Source organism: Equus quagga, chromosome 17, assembly GCF_021613505.1.
Source record: "Equus quagga isolate Etosha38 chromosome 17, UCLA_HA_Equagga_1.0, whole genome shotgun sequence".
Classification (NCBI taxonomy): Eukaryota; Metazoa; Chordata; class Mammalia; order Perissodactyla; family Equidae; genus Equus; species Equus quagga.
The window spans coordinates 58,129,664-58,135,530 of NC_060283.1; the positions used below are offsets into that span (position 1 = coordinate 58,129,664).

Sequence of the window (5,867 nt, forward strand, 5' to 3'; positions counted from 1 at the left end):
CAAAACCAGGCTCTATTTCTGTTTTTGACACTTTTACTGTGTGTAACTAGCACATTACTTTACCTTTCTGACTTTTTGATCTGCAAAGTGAAAATTATATACCCACCTCAGAGCTGTTGTGAGGATTAATGGAGCTAATATACCTGAACCCTCAATAGATGGCCATTAATAATAATGGTGCTGTTCAAAAATCAAAAACCATAGAACTTTGCAGTAAAAAGAGATGTTGAATCTTACCCCACTTATTCCTCTCATTTTGTATTTAAGCCTCTCTGAAGCTAAAATAGTTGTCAGTGGTTGAATAATTAGTTAGAAGTAAGCCAGATCTCCCTAGTCAATCTTCCAATAGAGGAATAATTCAACTATTCACCTCTTGTTTTAAGTTTGAGGTTAGGATTTATGAACTACGTAATGATTATCTGAATAAATCACAAATACAGTGTGATTCCTGATGGGGCCAATTGTGATTAAAATAATGTGTGGTTTACTAAATGCTACTTGTTAGGGCTTCAGAGATTCAGAACCATGAACACTACTTTTTATTCAATTTATTAAGTGGGAAAAGTCAATAAGATGATGTGATTTCCATATAGATCTCATCCACCAAATGTGGACTATAATTTATAGACAAAGCTCAGACAAGGAAATAAATTGCAGGTGATAGAAGAGCTTTGGTAAGCAGATTATTGGGCAAAGTGGATATGTCAACTAAGGGCTAAAATCTAGAGAAGTAGCTGTTGGTGCATGGAATTATGTGCAGGCCACTTTTATTTAAGTGCCTGTCATTGGCAAGTTTTCACGTAGTTATCACACAGACATGAACTGAGCTATGTATGCGTAAGGGAAAAAAGTCCTGAACTTTAAGTGAAAGTTTAACAAGTGGCCTCTTACATGAACTCTGCATATTGTACTTATATCTAATCCATATTGTTGGCTTTTTAAATTATTTTGTTATTTATTTATTTATTGTGTAAGCAAACCACAATCACAGAAGAAAAATAGGAAATATAGATAAGCAAAAGGAAATTCACTCATAATTTTGCCACTCAGAAATAACTATTAACATCTTGCTGTTTACACACACACGTTAATTCTTCACACATCCAAGTTCATTCTTGTTTTACCTAAAAAGATATATCCAAGGGAAGTGATACAAACTTTTAAACCTAATATAGTGTTTCATTATACCAAGAAAGTGATTCTCACAAATGAAAAAGACATTTCCTATGAAGAACTTCAAATTTTCACAATTATTGTCCACTCTATACTGAATGAACCAACAATCCTTTTCTTCAGGAATGCATAAGGGATTTATGACAGCACATTCCATTCTAATTCAACAGAACTTTACTAAACACCTTTAACGATCCCAATATTTGGGGAAATACAAAATAAATATCTATGATGTTGAGAAACTGCATCTGCAAGGAACACACATCAACTCAATTACTTGGGCAAAATGATTGGTAGGAGGCAAGAAATGCATGTTGAGTTTCTGGTGCTGACGAGGCCAATGTCCCTCTTATTTGAAGTTTTCACTATGAAGTGAGAATAACATGATCTGTCTCCCCCCTTCCTCACAAGAGGAAAGATCGCTAAAACCCTTTACACATTTTGTGTTCTCAAGACTTTTTTTGTTTGCTGTCACTTACCTTTTGTTACAGTCTGCTGAATCCATGGCATTCCTCAGTTACTTTGCAGATACAGACTCAACTGAGAAGGCAAATTTTTAAATTTCAAATATCTTTTGACTTGCCAGAAAAGAAAGACAATTAAGCAGCCACCTTTAATCTATTTTTCCATTTTACTCTCATTTGATTTTCTTCTAACTTGCTTCAGTGTTTCTTCTATGTCAGTTGGCTTCATTTCTATGGCAGCCCTGTTAAGAGGGCTTGTGCACGACTCCTCCCTTTGCCTGGAAGCCTCGTCCCCCTCGCCTGTTACCTCTTCTCTTCCTGTTCTCAACCCAATAGCCCTTTCCCCAGGGAGGACCTCGCTGATGCCCACAAGCTTTTCCAACTCCATGTTCTCATAGCCACATTTATAGCCTCTTTCAAACACTCATCTCAGTTATACCTTGATGTTTATTTGGGTGATCACTTACCAGTGTTTCTGTCCCTCACCAGACTGTTAGCTCAGGTTTTTACTCACAACTGTATCTGCAGCATCCAGCACAGTGCATGGGACACAGTAGGTACTTAATAAATGTTCGTTGAATAAAATTCCCTGAGACCCAAGAGGCTTTTTTTTTTAACCTAATTTGATTGTATTTCTGATCTTTTTTCAGTACTCTGTACAAAGTGTTGCGTGTGCTAAATGCATGGCACTCAGTAAGTAGACACTAGGGAACTCCACTACACATTTGCATTAATATAATTTTTTCAAAATCATAAATAATATCTTTTTTACCCATTCCATGTCTAAAGTGAGTAGTTCATCAACAAAAACAGGTTGTTCTAAACCTGGCTCAGTCAATCGGCAATATTACAACAGGCGCTGTATATTGCACTATCACCAAAATAGGAGCACAGAATAAATCTATACTCTGTCTGTGGCTTATGGAGAGACCCTACACCTGAGAAATAAGAATACCAAGTTAGCTCACAGCCCTGGTTAAAACAGGAATCCGAAAATTCTAATAAATGTTGTTGCCACTTATTCACTTGCTAATTGACACACTTATTTTTTAAATTGACTTTTTAAAAATCATCTTGCTTTTCCTTGTGGTTTCAAATAGAATTCGTTTAATTGATGCAGTTACATGTTATTATCCAAAGTTATCTATTCATCATAAACTTTGAGCATCTAATATGCATCAGCCATAACACTGTGTCATCACAATTAAAGAAATCCAGCCCAAACAGGAGTTTCCACATTTCGTTCACTTCTCTCTCTCTAAAACATCAAAGAACTCCAAGAACTTAGTTCACTACAACTCATTACAATTTCCTGTCGTCTCTCATTCTCTAGTACTGCAAAATTCCCAAGTCTCTCCCTTTCTCCCTTCTACCCCTAGAGACCTCCTCCCTGTCCAGCTGTCTTGGTCCCCCACCCCCATTCGGTGTCCCCCATAGCACACTCCAGAAAGTTCTCACCTGCCTTCCAATGTAACCCTTGAGCAAAGGGGGTCTTTGTTTTGATTGCTTTCCTCACAGGAACTACTCAGAAGATTTTCTCTTCCATCCGAGGACAAAAGGTGAAGGGGGAATCTGTGAATCTACATATATAAAAATTTTTCACATCACAATTATAAGCATTCAAAACTCACCTCCTTTGATAAATAATCAGAAGCTCTTAGCATGATCTAATTCTCCAGGGCTATACCTGGTTGCCAAAGAAAGGGCAGGGGGTGTGCATTGTCAATGAGACTGTGTGTCCTTGTAGGGGGCGTGTGTGTGCAAATGCAGAGGGTTTCTATCCCAGAGATCCACAGATCAGGCAGAACTGAGGGAGAGGAGAGGAAGGGACAGTGGCATCAAAGGGAGAGCATAGCAATGAGTGCAGTGGTCAAAGTGAGTCCCTGTGGCCTCTCTTTCCAGGTCCCCAGCCCCTTTCTCCCATCACCTTTCCACTGCAGCACACACAGCCATGGACATTTTGGGAAGTGCAGTGACATCATCTTTCAAATTCATATCCTAAATCTTGATATCATGCTTCATTTTCTGAGGGATAATGGGAAGTAGTCTTCCTAATCTTCTCCTACTGTCCTTGAATCTACACTCGGCTTGAATCTTTCTGAAGTTCCGATAGCACCTTTCTTACCTATCTGAACAGTAGCCAACCCAGACGTGCATTCATATGTGCATAAAGAATTACACAGATTTGTGTGGGTATATTTACATATGTGGTATCAGACTATACATCATATTCTGCAACTTGCTGTTTTCATGTCTTAGAGATCTTTCCAAATCAGTATATATTGACCTACCTCATTATTCCATAGAATTATATAGAAAAAACATGTACCACGTCACTTTCACTGACGTTTTATTGATAGGCATTGATGTTGTGATCTTTTTCCTATTAGAAACAGTGCTGTAGTAATATCATTGTACTGGCTCCTGGTCCCTAGGAGTGAGTCTTTCTCTATGGTTAGTGTTTCTCAAATCTGGCTTCACATTAGAATCATCTGGGGAAATTTTAAAAGTACTTACTGCCCATGCTCCCCACTTCTCCCCCCACCAAACCAGTTAACAGAATCTCTGGGAGTGGATCCCAGGCATGGGTATTTAATAATCTCCACAAATCACCACTAATTATGAAGAACTGGAATTGCTGAATTGAAGGGTACATACATTTTACATTTTGAACTCATGTTGTAAATAGTTCCGTTTTATAAATTGCTAATTATATGGTGTCGTTACTTCCTCTGCTCTAAGTTAGTTTATCAGGAAATCTAAAAGTGTAAACCAAGTACCAGAAAAGGATCTCCTTCTAGGCTGAAATGGCAGCATCTTGGGGATTCCTACATAAAGAGGGTATCCACTCCACCTCACGTAATTATTTTCATGACACTCACTTTGTTTTCCTTGTATTCCTTGGGACAATTTGCAATCATTTCATCTAGTAAATTATTATCTTTCACAGCCCTCAATCTTCAACAGAATTCCAAGAGAACAGGAACCATGTCCATCTTGTTCCCTAAGTAACCCTAACGCCTGTTATAACAGGGCCCTGCAAGTACTAGGTGGTCAATGTGTGTGGAGTAACTAAATCCCCGTGGTTGCCTTGTCAGTGGTTAAGCATGTTATCTGTCATAAGGACCAGGGAAACGATGGGGGAATACTGGTTTCTTCCATGCCCAAGCCCAACATTTCTAAATAGAAAACAAGCATTTTATCTTAGCCAAAAAGAACCTAAAAACTTACATTGTCGTACAAGAAACAGATAAATGTATGGTGAATCTTGACCATGTGGTAAAAAAGAAAACCACAAAGGGATTAGAAGGTAGAATATGATGAGCCACGTTTAGCAATGAGTTTTCCCCTCCTCTACCATTCCCGTGTGCCCTGGTGAGCATCTAAAAAAACTCATACAACACATAGTACAGTTAAGCGTGCGAACACTTACTTGGAAGATCTGGGCACAGAGCGTGTCATCTGTCACCGAGAGGAGAATTCCTCAGCTGTTGCCCTTCTTGCACCGACAAGTAAGTCTTGTCACACAGTCCTATAAAAAGGAGGGGTCAAGAGAGAAATTTCATTTTTATTGTGATTATCATGTTACATTACTCAAGATCACAGTTTCAGAAAGCCACTACATTCTTCCTTCTCCACAGATCATTTCTGTGTGTAACTAATAATGCCCAACGACATAGGCACTGTATCCAACAGGACTAACCATTTCAAAAAAGGCCAAAAGGCCTCAGTGCTACAAACTGGGACCATGTTTAGACGTTCCTTCTATAACTTATCTGACCAAAACACAAAGAAGACTGACTATGGAGAAGTGAGGCCTCGCACCTCTCTTCTTTGAAGTTTCGGGGTGAATTATTTTTAATTTTTTTAGTTCCTCGGTTTTGTAAAAATAATTTTTGATTTTAGAATACTTTTAGAATTACAGAAAAGTTAAGGGAGTTTTCATGTACTCCACACCCCATTTCCTCCATTGTTAATGTCTTAATTTAGTGTGATCACTTTAGTATTTGTCACAACTAATGGACCAATGTTGACACATTGTTACCAGCTAAAGTCTATGCTATATTCAGATTTCCTTAGTTTTTGCCTAATGTCCCTTTTTTATTCTGGTTTTCCATCTAGGATACCACATATTTACCCACTATGTTTCCTTAGGCATCTGGAGGCAGTGACAGTTTCTCAGATTTTCCTTGTTTTTGACAATTTTTTATAGTACTTGTCAGGAATTTT

At 38.2% G+C, this 5,867-nt stretch overlaps 1 long non-coding RNA gene across 1 annotated transcript; it reads right to left on the reverse strand.

The window, feature by feature from the left end:
- Nucleotides 1–1,653: 1,653 nt before the first annotated feature.
- On the reverse strand, nucleotides 1,654–5,170 carry LOC124229657 (uncharacterized). Its single transcript, XR_006885924.1, has 3 exons — nucleotides 5,071–5,170; nucleotides 3,096–3,217; nucleotides 1,654–1,713 (listed from the first exon to the last, which is right to left on the reverse strand). It is a non-coding gene; the product is annotated as an uncharacterized LOC124229657 (long non-coding RNA).
- Nucleotides 5,171–5,867: the final 697 nt, after the last annotated feature.